Raw genomic sequence first — 17384 nt, 5'->3', positions numbered from 1 at the left:
CAAGTGAACTGACTAGTGTTTGATTACCGATCACTCGGTTGCAAGGCCGTGTCCACCTTATAATGTTATTGGAAAAGATACATTATTAACACGGCTGATCTGCAGGCAGCTGCTGAAAAGTGGAGATAGGTGTTTCTTAAGTGTTTCTTAAGCTCTGAGCACATTTTGCCCTGTGGCAAACAATATTTCTCTCATTAATTTTAATTAATTTGTCTTCTAACATGTACAACAATGTTCACATGTACCACATTGTCAATTCTACCAGATCTAAAATATGTTGTGTTTGATAACATTAGAAAGTGAAAAAAGAAAGTGAAGTGACTTGTAGCCAAGTATGGTGTCCCATACTCGGAATTTGTGCTTTGCATTTCACCCATCCAAGTGCACACACACACCGTGAACACACACCCGGAGCGGTGGGCAGCCATTTTTTGCTGCAGCGCCTGGGGAGTGATTGGGGGTTAGGTGCCTTACTCAAGGGCACCTCAGTTGTGGGTAATGAGAGTGGAAGAGAGCACTGTTTATTCACTCCTCCCATCTACATTTCCTGCCGGTACTGAGACTCGAACCCACAACCTTCGGGTTACAAGTCCTCTATTAGGCCACAACTGCCCCCTAGTCTGCTTAAACTCACCCCTTCAAGTTTGCATTCATCTACCTCTAGTTTTAACTCCTGCCCTGCCATTGAAGGGGTTTTTCCGTCATAAATGAGACAACATTTCCCCACCATTGATGGAATTTTCCTGCAATCCATTTTTTCACTGTTATACGGAAGGGGGTGCTATTATGCATCTTCTGAAAGAGTACAGAATCTCCAGCTCAAAACACAGGTAAAGAAGAAGCAGAAATAAGCGATTGCTTTACATGATATGCACATGTAAAATAATGTGATCATCAAACATTAAATACATATAAATCAAAACTGCTGTTACTGAATGAAATGTCGACCCAGGAAGAGGCATAGGACTGTGAAGCTTTGGGGGTGTTGATGAACTCGATCTACTCCATCTATGTTTTGATCATCGTTCTGAATCTGATCCAGACTTAGTCTTTGACAAAAACACCATTTTCTCAGCTTTTTGTTCAAAATGTTGCTTTTTTAAATGAAACTTACCCACATTCAAGTGTTAATAAATTTTTTTCTATGCAGAAGCTCTGTTCTTTCTTTTGGAGTTTTGTGAAAATGATCAAAAATGCTGGTACTGTCTGGCAACTTTTTTTTAAAAACGCTGGGGGGAAAACAGTTAAATGCAAAGGCCACATCTCAACATCCAATCAACAACCAATGCATAGAACCATGCCTCTGCCCTAATTTTATTTTTTTTTTTCTGTTACATTCAGATGTATGTCACAATACAGAAGAAAAGATCTGTCGCTACTTATGTTTCATCATGACTTTAATATTTTTGTGAAGACAGATATACTTTGTCAGGATTCTTCGATGAGCAGCATTTATTTGAAATCGTTTGTAACAATGTAAAAGTCTTTACTGTCACTCTTGATCAATTGGATGCATTCTTGTATTCCAAAATATGACTTTCTTTACAAAAAAAAATCTTACTGACCCCAAACTTTTGAGTGGTAGTGTAAATTAACTTTAATTTTACACAAATAATATTTTCACACTTTTTGAATAAAATTGCAGTTTAAAAATGTTGAATAATAACGCTAATAATCATTATAATAGCAAAAATGTAATACATTTTATAGGACCTTCGTATAACAAAAAATCAGTTTGTTTGAAGACAACTCCTGGGACATAAAAGTGCCCAAAGTCGAAGAAACACCCAGATAAGTTGATAGTGTTGCTTTTGGTTATTTACTCACTTAGACAAAGATAAAGAAAAGTAAAGAAAGGAGTGGGGGCTTAAAGAAATAAAGACAGATAGTGAAAGGTGGAGAAAGAGTCCAAAAAGATTGAGTGGACTGCTGAGAAGAGAAATGTTGAGTGAGTTTGTTTTGTCACTGAAAGCTTCCACCTGCCACTTCAGCAGTTCCCGCTCAACCGACCCACCAACCCCCTTAAGCAAATCCCCTGCAAACGAGCACACACACACACACTGTGAAAACAGGCTTTACGTTTAACCATAAAACAGGTGTGTCAGGGGGCCTGAGGCAGCACTGTCTGACTGACAGACACACTAAACCAGTTTGCCGCTGTGCTGTCATTATCCCCTGTATAACCAACACGGTACGGCCCACTGTCTAACTTCTGTTGGAGTTTATAGAGGCCTTCGGTATGTCTGCTTTAGGAGATCAGTGGCAAAAATGCACAGAAGGACTGTCTTGTAGAAATTGAGCATAACTTATGTGTCTTTTGCTTAGTGCTGTTATATAAAGATATGAAGTGTTTTGATAGGGATTGTGAGTAATGCTTGCTCATGCAAAAGTTGCTATAGTGTTGTTAGGGCATTTCTAGGTTGCCAAGTTATTCGGAGTGGTTTTTACTGTGTTGCTATGCAGTTGCTAGTGTATTCTGGGCGGTTTCTTACTGCCCCATGTCAAAAGAACCCACATAATCTAAGTCTGATATTCTGGTCGCTCCTTAAATGTAAGTTTATGGGATTTTTTCCCCCCTACTTATTTTATCATCCACCAGTCAAAAAATTATAAGTCTGTTCGCTTAGACAAGTACTAGCATATATTTCCACTAAATGTTTTCACATTACATAAGGATCAGTGAATCTTGTGCAGTTTTATAACGGAGTGATAACAACATTTTCTGGAAGACAGATTACAGCAGATCATACTGCACTCTATCAAAGGAGGTTCAACCTAAACAATCATAACCTTTGCGAAATGGAAATGTAACCATTTGGGAACGTTACTGTTTTAATAGCACTATCACAGTTGAGGAATCTCATGTGGCTTTACTGTGTCTCCATGGGAACGCTTCCCTCCAAAGCTGTTCAGGTTAAAGGGCTTTGTTGATGTAAATACATTTTAACCCCCATTCTCCATAAATAAAAGGACAAATCCACCCCATATGTAACCCATATTTCCCTGATGCAATACAGATGAAAAATTGTCAAGATTTGATCTATTTAATATGTTCCCGAATCTAGATTTATGAGCTTCCTCTTCACAGTTTGAATAAATGTTTGCCCAACCTGCTGGGTAGTTTTATTTAAGTCAACTATTGTTTAAAAATTACTGTATTGCTTGCTTAAAATGAACCCAAAATATGTTGGAAATTACATGTATTAATATGTTTAATAAATGAACATTTATAAATATGTTTAATGAATAATAATTAAACAATAAACATTTATTAAATTGCTTATTAATAAACGTTCACATTTTGATTATTATTGTTGCCTCTAGTAATTATGTGTCTGATTTTTAATTTCCAACCTATTTTGGGTTCATTTTAAGCCAGACATATACTGTAGTAATTTTAAACAATAGTTGGGCTAAATAAAACTGCCTAGCACATTGGGCAAACATTTAACCCAATTGCTGCTTTGTCCATTTTCAACCAAACTTGGGTTAAAAACAACCCAGCATTTTTAAAGTGTATTTTTATAATGTTTTTGAAGGATGTTTCATGTCTATGGAGACATTTTTATGTTTTTTGTTTTGTTTTGTTTTTGTTTTGTTTTTTTGTCATTTTATTACTGTCAGTTTTTTAAAGACATTTTCCAGCATTTTTGAGAATATTCTTTTCACACAAGTAAAGACTGTGAACTAGTTAATTCTTTTATGCTTTTCCTTGTTTCAGGCTGTCAATATATGTTCTGTTTGCTACAAGCCAAGAGTCTGAGTGAAAAACCCGTTACGCTGTAAGTCTAAATCAATGACCGTTATCTCTTGGAATGAATCGAATGGCAAATTCGATTCAAATGAGGAACAATTTAAGATCCAGATGTGGGCTTCCTGGTGAATGTCTTTGCATGTGAGCTTTGCCTCTATTTCTTCATTTACTGATGGCAATAAACCTTTATGGGTGCAGTCAGGACTGCTGTGGCTTTAATGGCATGTGGCATCCTCTAAAATGGGCATCTGTTAACGTAGAAACGACGGAAGGGACTGCTTTTCGCACATAATAAGCATACCTTTAGAAGCCTTTGTTGTATTGCCTGATCCATTATTTTCTTCACTATTTTAATTTTGCTCTTAATGATTTTCTAGATCCCCTTTTTCAATTTAAGCATGCTGAGAGTCGTAATGGATTTGAACAAGGTGTGTTCGGTATGCGCTAATCAACCCGAGTCATTTTCGGCGGGTCCGTCGCCAGGTGTGGTGTCAGAACGTGCTGACCTTCCGCTAACGACCCGTTCGTGATGTAATTATAACACCAACTGTCCACGCCACCACTTGTTACTGTCATTCTGAGCCTCCGTGTCCCAGCCGGTTACTGCTGTGCAGTTGTGCAGTTCTGATCCTGTTCTGCTCTCCAGCAGTGTGGAAAGTACTGGATCATTACACCTGTTTAGAACAAACGTGTGATGTGGGCTGGGTGACCTGATAGTCTATTTCTCCAGGTCTTTCTTTCAAAAGTAACGTTATCGCAATGAGGGATGGTGGGTATTTTCTTTTCTTTTCTTAGCTTTACACAAAGATCCAGCATTGGGCAGGTGACTTCAATGGAGAATTAGATCTTGATAGCACCTCTAGGTGGTCGGTCTTGCAGTAGCAGACATCAACAGGTATGCACACACATGCGCTGACTACACACACACCTATTTGATGGAACATTATCTAAGGACAAACCCCTAGGGATAAACCCACACATAGTGCACTGTAAACCTGAATAAGTTGGCAAAACTTTGAGGTAATCAATTTGCGGTAATCAGTTACATCAATTGTTTAAGTTAAGAAATTCAAAGTTTAAGTAAGCAGAACTGGCAGATTTTAATTTTGTACTCGTACATTTTAATTGCTCTTAACTTGAAATTGAGTAAGTTAACTCATACATTTAACTTAAAATTATCACGTAATCTTAACTTATATTTTTAGTAGTGGAAATTTAGCTAGCTATAACTAGCTAATTCAGCAAATTGATAATTTGCTAATTGATAACACAATGCTTTGATAACATTAGCATAGCAATTTCTGAAAGAGTACTGCAATATAGAACATTTATGAAATACTTCATGCTCTACTCGTCACCATGATGGTAAAAAAAACCCCACATAACAGAAATTCTTCTAAATTGGGATAGCAAAGCATTAAACACTACTAAATCCCCCACTTAACATTAATCTTGCACAAAAAACAGTATATAACACTTCATTTTAGCATTTATTCTCCCTTTCGAGTGTCATGGCAAAGCATGCTGGGAAATAGAAATCCCAGCCCAGTTTCAGGTAAATTTAAGTTTGTCTAAATTAAAAGAAGTTCATAAAACTCAAAATAATGAAACAATTCATATTACTTAAAATGTGTCAGTTTTGTGAACGCAAAAGAAAAAGAAAGCTCAAAATACTCATAAAAGTTAATTTGATTGAACTAATTTGTTTAATTTGAGTTTGCCCTACTCAAACCAATTAATTATTTTGAGCGTTAGGGTTTACAGTGTGGTGTTGAGGGTCTTTAGTGTGAATCTCCAATGGGAACATATGTCTCTGGCCAAATGAAGGACACAGCGAGGATACCTTAGGAACAGCGCAGTCTACTTGCATAATTTTGGTTCTTTTAATTGATGATCTGGATTCTTGGATAAACACGGCTTTGATTTACAGCTGTTTTTGAAAAATGCCTGATGACAGTGGAGCCAGAGGGTTGTAAACGGTTCTGAAGTTCTGAAGAAACGCTAACCCCGCGCACACCCCCCATCCGATAATCAGTTGGGAACAGCGGGCATGCCGAAGGAGGCTGGCAGCAAAACGCATTCAGAAACTCATATGCTAGCCCCCCCACACCGCCCCATTGAGTTTCAGCCAAAATCAAGCTGACGAGAAGCAAAACTTTCAGTTATTGACTTTTGCCATGGTTTGTTGAATATGTACATACACCCACCTCACACAAATTTCCATGGAAGTCATACATTTTCGTAAAATAAGCAGCCTGAACCCTGAACCTATGCAAATAGGCATGTAAAATGCACTAACTTAGCTTATCTATGTGCAAGTTAGATATCAGAAGAAAATGGCTATTGCAAACGACTATGTGAATTCTTTCACAATGCCGCTTTGGCCTGCAGCGTAATGTGAGAGATGATATGCACAGGAGGCTGTGAAAGGTCTCTATGTGCTCCGTTTATGTGGGGCGCGCTGTGCTCGTAACGATTGATTTGCAGTATGTTTGGGGTTTCTAAATCTGCAACATGGTGTGTTTTATAACCCAGGGAATGAGCTGTGAGACTACTCTGAACCGAGGCACTTACTGTATTACGAAAAATTGATGAAACTCTGAATTTCATATGGAAATGTGCCAACTTGGCTGATTGATTTCTTTATAGATCCATTAGAGGTGATGATTTATGAGCATCTCAGAAGATCTCACAAATTAAAAAAACTTTAGCCACCGACAACTGATAAATTGATATTCAAACTAATAAAACAACAACAAATAATGTTTATTTAATATTGGCAACCTGATGGAATCAAATAACAAGTGTCAAGGTTGTCCCCAGGGGACAACTGTGTACTATCCCAAGTAAAGGGAATTGAAATTAGCACACAACGCTGGGCTCTTGCTCAAGGCAACTATTCTCCTTCAGCAGCGGCATAGATGATAAAGAGAAGGAAGTAGTGTCAGGAGCAGACACTTGTCAATGCAAAGAAACCATGACACTGCCTCCAATCAAAGTGAGAGGAAAAGTCATACTTAGCATGGCCGGATTTACCCCGTTTTCTGCAAATCCCGCAGCAGTGTGGCGTAATTGAAAACAGGGGTGAATAATCAGTGAAACAACTCTGTTGAAAAGCTAATTGATCTCATATGCAAACAGAATTAAGTTAAAAGCTGTTGGGCTGTGTCTGGTGCTCTGTTACCGTCAATTCTGAGCCTTCACTTTCCCACTTTTCCAGAGAGAGAGAGGAAAGGAAACATTCAAGGTCTGGACGAGGGACAGAGCGGATGGAGAAGAGGAAAGGCTGGATAGACACAAAGGGAGAGAGAGGTAAAGCCACCCAAACGATACATTTATTCAATTCAAGATTTCTGAAAGCTTGAAAAAAGGGGGTGTCTCATAATAGAATCACTTCATCAGGAACTCAAGTGCTTGAACGCAAGATCCATCTGTTCGGTGTATCGTCTGATTCCCCCTTCTGGCACCCTCCTCTTTTCGCTTTTCCTCCCTCACCTCTCTCTCAGGTGTGTGTGTGTGTGTGTTTTAACAGAACTGAGGGAACGCATAACTGTGTTTCATTACCGCTGTAAGAGACGTTAAGATAATCATTCAAATCGCTCAGAGTCGAACCCCACCCGGCTGCTAATTCAATCTGCCCACAGCAAAACATGCCAAACAACATCCATTATGGTCACACAGTTAATTGGCAGAGGGTGGGGGCTCAGGCTTGAGTCAGGAGGGAAGCGTTGCAGCGGACAAAAGCAATCTTGTCTTTTCACCGCTTTGAGATGGCGGAACATGGCGATGCTCTTGCGATGCTTTGTATTGTCATTGGACAATAGACAAAGACACACAAGACAATAATATAAACGGCTGGTGGGATGATTTTAGACACAAATATGTTTCAGTAGTTCATTACTCTGATTCTGTACTTACAGCAGTTCTAATATAAATCACTGATGATTTGAATCTTTGTGAAGAAGTCTCTGCGCTGCATTTTCAGAGTGATAAATGCTGTTAATTTTTATTTGAGGTTTTATTTATATCTTTATATATATTTATATATTTCATTTTTTAAAATAATTTTAGTAAATATTATAATTATGTTTCTAATATATCTCTACGTATGCTGCTTCAAGGTTTTTTTTCTTAGCTTTTAAAGGGTTAGTTCACCCAAAAATTCTGTCATTAATTACTCACCCTCATGTCGTTCCACACCCGTAAGACCTTCGTTCATCTTCAGAACACAAATTAAGATATTTTTGATGAAATCCGAAGGCTCAGTGAGGCCTCTATTGCCAGCAAGTTAATTTACACTTTCAGTGCCCAGAAAGGTACTAAAAACATATTTAAAACAGTTCATGTGACTACAGTGGTTCAACCTTAATATTATAAAGTGACTTTTTGTGAGCCAAAAAAACAAAATAACGATTTTTCAATAATATCTAGTGATGGCCAATTTCAAACCGCTACTTCGAATCTTTTGTTTTGAATCAGTGATTCGGATTGCGTGTCAAACTGCTGAAATCACGTGACTTTGGCGCTCTGAACAACTGATTCGAAACAAAAGATTCGTAAAGCTTCGAAGCAGTGTTTTGAAATCGCCCATCACTAGATATTGTTGAAAAGTCATTATTTTGTTTTTTTGGTGCACAGAAAGTATTCTCGTCGCTTTATAATATTAAGGTAGAACCACTGAACTCACATGGGTGAACTAACCCTTTAATGTGAATGTATCTGTTCAAGTTTATGATTAAGATTTGACATTATTTATTTAAAACACCCTTGTTGTTTTTGAGCCAAAGAATCAATCTTTTGGTTAAAAAGTAAATTATATGATCTGATTAATTATATATTCTAAATATTTGTTTTCAAAGTAGTTTGTGTTATCTCAAATTTGTGAAATCAAATACTTTCAGATACATACTGTATATCCACCTTCTTCATAGCTATAAAGGAAAGGCAAAATGTAAAAAGTGTTCACAGAACTTTTTAAAAAAAAATGAAGGCAACCATTTTCATGGCCTTGTGGCTTATTTTTGTTGAATTAAATATTATTAAAAGTATTCAGTTAAATGTCTTGACTGAACTGAAGGTTGCCATGACTTAAATTCTGCCATCATTATACCAATTACCTATTTAGATTAAGTAACTCTAATAAGATTTCTAACCAGTTTAATTATTTATTTAAGTTATATGCAGTTGTTCCCATGCATGGTTTTAAACTTGGTTTTAAAAGTTTATGTGCTTTATATCTTTTTTTCAACCTTTTTTATAGGCCTGTTTGAACATTTATTCAACTCACCTGTTATGCTTATTTATTTGACTTTAAAAAAATCAATGTAATTGAATGCATGGAGATGCAGTACTTTCTGAAAGTTGTATGTTCAGAATGGTAAGTAAACCAAAACACCCTTAAATATAAGTAAATATTTTTTTTCAGCATTATTTATTTTGTGTGTGTGTGTGTGTGTGTGTGTGTGTGTGTGTGTTTTACACACTCTGACCCTCAAGCACACGGCACATGCTGCAGGTTTCCATCTCTATTTGATCCTGGGCACATGGCCAGCTCTCTCCCAGGTCCACAGCAAAAAACAAACAAACCTCAGTGTGCCATACACAACTACAAGCGGCCGCAACCTGTTCGCCTTCCCCACCAGGTAGTCTAGTGTCCTCCAGCCCTGTCAAAATGTCCTGCTTTTAATAGCCATCCAACACTCTAATTCAATCAGTCTTCTGACTCTAATTTCTGCTCTTTTTTTCTGTCTCACTTCCCAGCCCTCTCGTGTGTCAGAGTGACAAAGGCCTTTGAACGAGATTCTTTAATGTAAAACACTCTGTCATACAAAGCCAGTGAGGACGAGGCGGTCTAACGCAGACACGGCCGTAACGAGCGGACCGAGGGTGACAATTAAGACCAAACAAAAATAAAAATAGCATCACTGCTGCCATGGTATTAAAAACGGTGACATTTACAGACCTGTATTTAATTACCAGCTCACGCTGTTCGCCAGGTACCCCATTACACCATGTGATAAATCTTTTATAGCTAGAAATGTATGTGTGTGTGTTGGTAGGGTGGTGTTCTACAATGATGAATGTATATAGGCATTGATCAGCAAAATGAATACATGTATAGGAAGAAAGAAAGACAAATATTTGTGCAAGGAGCAGGGTGCCTCTTGAAAGGTGCATGAATGCTGAGTTTGTGTAAGAGCGTTTGTTTTTGCATGGTGGTGTTGCCTATTGAGGGACTGTAGCTGCCGGCCATTCGCTGTCAGTAGACTCGCTGTAGATGCTGCTTTTCAGCACTGTAGTTTTGCTTTCAATGGAAGTGGAGTGCATCTCACCTCCCAGTTTTTTTGTGTGAGGGCCAAAAGCATGGAGAACATTTTAAGCGTGTTCATAGGCTATCATCACCCATATGCTTGTGGTCTTGAATGGCACGAGTATGTCAGCTGTGGCAAGTGCTGGAATTCAGTCAAGCTTCTCCGCATTAGTGTATCTTGCTCAGGACGACAGATGGAAAAAGTGGAAATGCATACAGTTCTCTCTCATTCCTGACATTTTGCTAAATGGTGGTTTTAAATTCTTAATCAATAGCATAGTTCTTTAAAAAAGTGTTTGATTTCCACACAGAGCACCTGAGATTTACATCAAATAAGCAGATGTTTTTTGTAAAACATGTAGTTACAACTGTGAGATAATTATGAGTAATTAATTGAGTATTATGAGAAATTATAAATATGTATAGATAGATAGATAAATTAGAAAAACTCTATACTATACTATGAAAGCCCATTTTCAGAGTAAAAAATAAAAAGAGATAAATGTGAAATAAGCGAAAGTAAAATTAGAAATAAAGTTACAATTATGAAATATAAAGTCACAATTATAAGAAATATATATTTTTTTTACTTTAACAGTTACCTTTTTATTTTATTCTATTTGTTGAGACTAACACAAGCTTCCTCAATGTAACCAAATAAAACCTTTTCAGTGATGTGAAAAACTTGTGCATGCATATGAAAAACTGACTGTTCATTTCTGTGCATTATTTCTTCTTTTATCACCCTTTTTTCTCATCATTATCTGTTGAATTCTTAGGCAGCGTCCCTCCTGCTGTACCCACCGGCCCCCCTGCATATGCTGGGAAAATGAGAATAGATTGGCCTATCCTTGGATGGTGCCAGGTGGCATTTAGACCCCCAAGAAGACATGAGTGCAGTCTTTCTACCTCACAGTGACAGACGTTGGGCCTGGAGAAAAAGGAAAAGAAAAAGGAAGCAAGTCGGAAAGAACGAAAACGGAGGAGGGGGAAAGCCGAAAAACCCTAGTAGGTCCAGGCAAATGTGTTGTCCTGCTGAAGGCATGCTTGTTTTCTTTGTCATTATCTCAAGCTGCTGTTGCACAGCGAACCAGATGTACATGTGGGAGTACGCAAACGGGTTAGTGACAATAGGAATGTGCTTCTTTTTTTTTGTTGCATTGCCATGTAATCTACGCCTATTTCTTGTTGTGAAACTGTACTTAAGCTGTACCAATTGGATTCCAAATCCTGTTATATGGATTGGTGAACATTTAAACATTACGGAAAATAAAAATCAGAGTGCACAGATGTTATTTTGCAACACATATACTTAAAGAAATATTCGGGGTCAAGTACAAGTTAAACTCAATTGACAGCATTTGTGGCATAATGTTGATTATCACAAAAAAAATGGTTACGACTTTTACACAATTTTCTTTAAAAACAGCAAAAATCAAGGTTATTTCAGCTTATATTTAAGAATATTTCAGATTCAGTTATGTTCAATATGGTATATGTGGCATAAAGTTCATTGTCTTCAAGTCTTCTTTAAAAAAATAAAAATAAAAAAAATAAAAAGCACAAATTGAGGCTCAGTAGGCACTTACAATGGAAGTAAATTGGGCCAATAAATGAGAGAATTTAAAATACATAAATCATAAAAATCATACATTAAATCATAAAATAGTTTTTTATTATTTGAGATGTTAATAATTTTTACAGTCGTTTTGGGGTTTATGGTATTACATGGCTGTAGCAATTAAGCTACAATTGGATATAACTTTTTTTGGCGATTTTTGTCTTTATTGTGATAGGACAGTATAGAGTGGACAGGAAGCAAGGTGGGAGAGAGAGAGGGACGTGATCGGGAAAGGTCCGCGAGCCGGGACTCATATGTCGGCGCGCTGCCCACGAGGCTATCGGTGCTGATGAATTGGATACTTTACACAAAAAAAGGTAAGCCATTTTTTTCATACTAAACTTGTAAACACACATATTGTTTAGATTTTGTGGATATACTTTTAAAACAACATTAAATTTGAATCAATTTTAAGTTTATGTAATACCGCAATGTAACCCAGATTTTAGCTTCTTTTTGTTTTGTTTTTAAAGAAAAGGAAATTAATTTTTGTGGTAATGGCCACAAGTGCAGTTGATTGAGCTTAACTTGTAATGAACCCGGAATATTCCTTGAATTGCATTATCAACAGTACAGCATTTGAAGTCCTGCTACATTCTGAGCAAGTCAGCTCTTGCAATGTGTGTTGCAAAAGAATATTAATCATGCAGGGAGGATGGTGAAAGAGTGTCATGTCATTGTTTCCATTGTTGGGAAATACCTGTTTTTCGTGTTCTGCAATCCGTTTTCCTCATTCAGAGCAAAAGCCATGACTTCCTGCCATCTGGGTAAACAGTTTTTATTGTTGGAGCATGAAAACAAGAACTCTAATTATAGCGTTAGGATTATGCTACAGTATGCCAATGGCCATGATACCCCTGGCACAGTAGTGGAACTGTTTCTACAGGCCCTGAATGACCCCTTAGCAGCTAATGTTATATGATGGGGCTTTTTCAGGGTGATTAATGAAAAGGATGGGGAGGACAAGAGATGGAGAGATAGAAAGAGAGGGAATGGGGGAGGGGTGATCATGACAAATCGTTTGGGGGTTCTTCAAAACAACACAGGGAGATAGATGGCGGCAGTGTGTGTCTTTCATTATCAGTGACCCCCTGTTCAATCAACGCCAAAGAAAGACGGCCACAGTCCAGAGAACAGGGCTACAGGACAAAGTATCATCCCATCATCACTCAAGCCCCCTCTTAACACATACGCACACACATATCTTCTCAAACTCTCGCCTCTACCCCTCAAACGACCCCACACACATTGATGAGATGACCCCAGACTGGATATGCCCTCAGGATCCAAAGAAAGGGCGCCATCCACGCAGGTGCCATGGTAACATACGCCATGGTAGGTCGAGTATCATGAACGATGGTGTTGGTGATGTCATCAACCCAGTGGGTGGAGCTTCGCACCCGCAATCACCAGCTGCCTGTTTCCATCACCATTCAAAGTATGTCCTATTTTCACACAACTCTCATTCTTTTCTCTCTTTAGCACGTTAAGAAAGTGCATCGTGAGAAACCTCATCAGATGTGTCTGTAGAAACGTCCCACTGTTCTGTGCTTTAAGAGAGTTATTTGTGGTTTAAAACAGTGGTTTTCTAACTGTGGTGCACCTGGGGCAAGGTGGGTTATGGAAAATTTGAAAAAAGAAAATAAATGTATATATTTATATATCAAAATATTGTGTGAAACATATAAAATGTTTAACACAATATTTCTAACCCATGCCGAATTGTATTCTTTTATATTATTATTTTATTATCGCAATTATGGTTTAAAACAGTTGTTTTCTAATTGGAGCTCACCAGGGGTCTACAAGGTGGGTTATGGAAAATTTGAGAAAAATAAAAAGTGTGTTAAAGGGTTAGTTCACCCAAAAATGAAATTTCTGTCATTAATTACTTACCCTTATTCCGTTCCAAACCCATCTTCGTAACACAAATTAAGATATTTTTTATGAAATCCGAAAGTTTTTTTTTTTTTTTAATCCCCCATTGAAAGCAACATAATTACCACATTCAAGGTCCAGAAAGGTACTAAAGACATTTTTAAAATAGTCCACAGGACTACAGTGGTTCAACCTTAATGTTATGAAGCGACTGGAATACTTTTTGTGCGCCAAAACAAAAATAATGTCTATACAACATAAACAGCATAGCAGAATGGCAGGAAAGAGACAAAATTATTAAATAAAGTTATTTTTGTTTTGTTTTTGCGCACAAAAAGTATTCTCGTCGCTTCATAACATTAAGGTTGAACCACTGCAGTAACATTGACTATTTTAACAATGTTTTTACTACTTTTCTGGACCTTGAATGTGGTAATTACATTGCTTTCTATGGGGAATAAAAAATAAAAACTCTCGAATTTCATCAAAAATATCTACATTTGTGTTCTGAAGATGAATGAAGGTCTTACGGATGTGGAACAACATGAGGGTGAGTAATTAATGACAGAAATTTCATTTTCAAATTTCAAACATATTATACATATACATATTAAATATTTAACGCAATATTTTTAACACGTGCCAAATTTTATTTTTTCATATTATTATTATTATTTTATCGCAATTATTTTATTCTGATGACAGCCTTAGTTTTTAGAAAGAACAGAAAAAAACCCCTCCCCCTCAGAAAAAATACTTTTTAAAGATGAATACATGTAACATCACTCTTATAGTGTGTTGAAAAATGATTGTGTCAGCTTAATACAAGATAAATATCCTCCAGATAATGTTAATGTTAATACAGTGTTTGCTTTGGCTTAAGAACAGTGACAACATAAAAAACCAACTATTTCATAATTGTCACTTAACATTTATCTCAGAGACAATATAAAAAGGTCTATAATGCCTGTATATATTTTCATATACACCCTCCTAAAATGATTAAAATATTTGAGGGTCCTTGGCACCAATAAAGAGAAAAAAATGTTGATGAAGGGGGGGAAGGGTAGAGGGTCGGAGACCTTCTCAGATGTCATCACCACCCTCAGTCGGGCAGCTGACTGGATGGTTCATTTCACAGTCAGATTTTAATAGTGAACTTTTCCCTTTGATAAATATAAATTAACATCAAGGGAGCTTATACTAGCACTGTACAATAAGTGGAGCAAGGGCCAAACAGTGGAAATGGTTTGAGGTGGAAAACACACACAAACAGGCATGGGAGGAGGAGAACATTTGCGGGCTAGCGCAGACTAGATAGGGTGATAGATTAAGCACTGTGCCACCCTCTGAAGCAGGTATCATCATTCAGAGTGGCAGCCGTTCGGTGAGCACTATAGGACTACCTGCTGAGGATCCTGCAGTAATACAGCTGCTCCACATAATCATAATCTACACCACTAAAACAGGCAAAGAAAAGAATAAAACGCATAGAGGATAGCAGAAAGGATTTGTCAGACAAAATGGAATGTCCTAAGAATTACGTACTACATTTAACAAACACAGAAATTGTACAGATTTGGCGTAACGTAAATGCAAAAGGGGGAAAAAAATGTACGGGAGGAGAAAGATGGAGCTCTCTTCCTCTCAATCTCGTAGCGAAGCTGTGAAACAGATGCTAGCAGAAGCATTAACAAAAGAGCGGAGCTTCTGACCGCGAGCCCCCGCGCTTGGCAAGTCCTAGAGGTAATAATGGTTAGCAACCTGAAAAATGTTCTTATCTGAAAAAAAGCCCCAGACAGTAATAAATGAAATAATTGTACTAAACACATTAATCCATGTCGGTGGCCCCAGGGGGAGGGTCTGTGAGTGTTAGAGGTAGTGAATGGCACTAACCTGCCAACAAAAAGAGTCTCTCTCTCGTTCTCTCTCCCTCTCCTTCTCGACCCTCTGCAAACAGTGTATTTTTTGCCCTGCCTTTCGGGAGGCAGGGGTCGTTATTAATCTTGCTGGCTTGCTTAGCTTCAGGCATCACAGCAGGGCAGCATCTGGGAGTGTGTGTGTGTGTGTGTGTGTGTGTGTGTGTGTGTGTGTGTGTGTGTGTGTGTGTGTGTGTGTGTGATGAGTGTCTGAGCCAGGATATGGATAATGCATGGGCAAAGACTGTGTGTGTGTGTGTGTGTGTGTGTGTGTGTGCACTAGTCTGATTCAGAATGAGGCAGCCCAAGCATCTTAAGTCATGTGTATCTCTTAATGGATGTGTTTAAATGCAAATTACACCAATGTCCATGCATTCTCATCAGTGTTATGCTGTGTAATTCACAGGATTGTGCGTGTGAGTGAAAAAGAATAGGACATTTGACTATGATGTATCATACAACCATCCCATATTGCATTCATACTTGCTTAGAACAGTGGTCAAACTGAGAAAGAGAAGGGGTGAAGATTCAAATGAATGCATTTGAATGTGACAGAGATATAATCAAGTCTGAATCTGCAGTAAGGTCCATTTCCACTGGGCAGACATGATGTAAAGCCTGGTACCCAGTGGACATTTGGTAAGAAAAGAACACAATCACCACGGCAACCATCACAGCAAACATCGCCATGTGCTGTAGACCTTAGGCCATGCATCCCACCGGCACCATAAGTAAAATATTGTCATTTTTTTGGGTGCTGGAGTGAACACTGTAATGGACTTGCATGTAAGGGAAAAGGCATGATTGACTAAGGCCTCGTTTACATCTGTTCGAAATGGGACAATAGTCAATACTGAAATAAAATAAAGAAGTCGTCCACTTTAACCAAAATTCGGAGGTGGTTGAAAATGTATGTGACCACATTGCATTTTAAGTGTAAATTTGACCTGATGCGCCAGTGAAAGACCACCGTAAAACCAGTTTGTTGGTTATGTGCTGCTTTAAAAGAAAAAAGTCATCCAATTGAAAAAAAATGTTGATAATATATATACCCAGGATGGGTTGAAAATGGACAAACCAACAATTGGGTTGTTTTAACCCAGCAGTTGGGTTAAATGTTTCCCAACGTGCTAAGCAGTTTTATTTAACCTAAATAGGTGAACATTTATTATTAAGCAATTTAATAAATGTTTATTATTTAATTATTATTCATTAAACTTATTAATAAATGTTTATTTATTAGATATATTAATAAAATGTTAATTTCCAACATATTTTGGGTTCATTTTAAGCGAGCAATACAGTATTTTTTAAACAATAGTTGGGTTAAATAAAACTACCCAGCAGGTTGGGCAAACATTTAACCCACCCGCTGGGTTAAACAACCCGATTACTGGGTTTGTCCATTATCAACCCAACTTGGGTTGATTTTAACAAATAACCCAGGTTGGGTTAAATGTTTGACCAACCTACTGGGTAGTTTTATTTAACTCAACTGTTGTTTAAAAATTACGATATTGCTCGCCTAAAATTAGCCCAAATGTTAATAAGTTTAATAAATAATAATAAACATTAAATGGCTTATTAATAAATGTTCACCTTTTGATTATTACTGTTGCCTCTAGTAATTATGTGTCTGATTTTTAATTTCCAACCTATTTTGGGTTCATATAAGCCAGCCATATAGTAATTTTAAACAATATTTGAGTTAAATACAACTACCCAGCATGTTTGGCAAACATTTAACCCAACAGCTGGGTCCTTATTTAACCCAACTTGGGTTGTTTTTAACCCAGCATTATTAGAGTGTGTGTGTATATATGTATATATATATATATATAAATGGTATATATATATATATATATATAAATGAGATATATATATATTAGAGTTATATAGGCT

General features: G+C 37.4%; 1 long non-coding RNA gene across 1 annotated transcript in view; it reads right to left on the bottom strand.

The window, feature by feature from the left end:
- Positions 1–16593, bottom strand: part of LOC127524070 (uncharacterized) — a 33948-nt gene extending 17355 nt beyond the window's left edge. The window contains exon 1 of the long non-coding RNA XR_007932994.1: positions 15460–16593. This is a non-coding gene — a long non-coding RNA (uncharacterized LOC127524070). The remainder of the gene's footprint in view (positions 1–15459) is intronic.
- Between the last annotated feature and the right edge of the window lie 791 nt (positions 16594–17384).

This window comes from Ctenopharyngodon idella, chromosome 12 (assembly GCF_019924925.1).
Source record: "Ctenopharyngodon idella isolate HZGC_01 chromosome 12, HZGC01, whole genome shotgun sequence".
Lineage (NCBI taxonomy): Eukaryota > Metazoa > Chordata > Actinopteri > Cypriniformes > Xenocyprididae > Ctenopharyngodon > Ctenopharyngodon idella.
The sequence above is the reverse complement of the archived record's forward strand: the minus strand, read 5'-3'. Positions and strand labels throughout refer to the sequence as shown.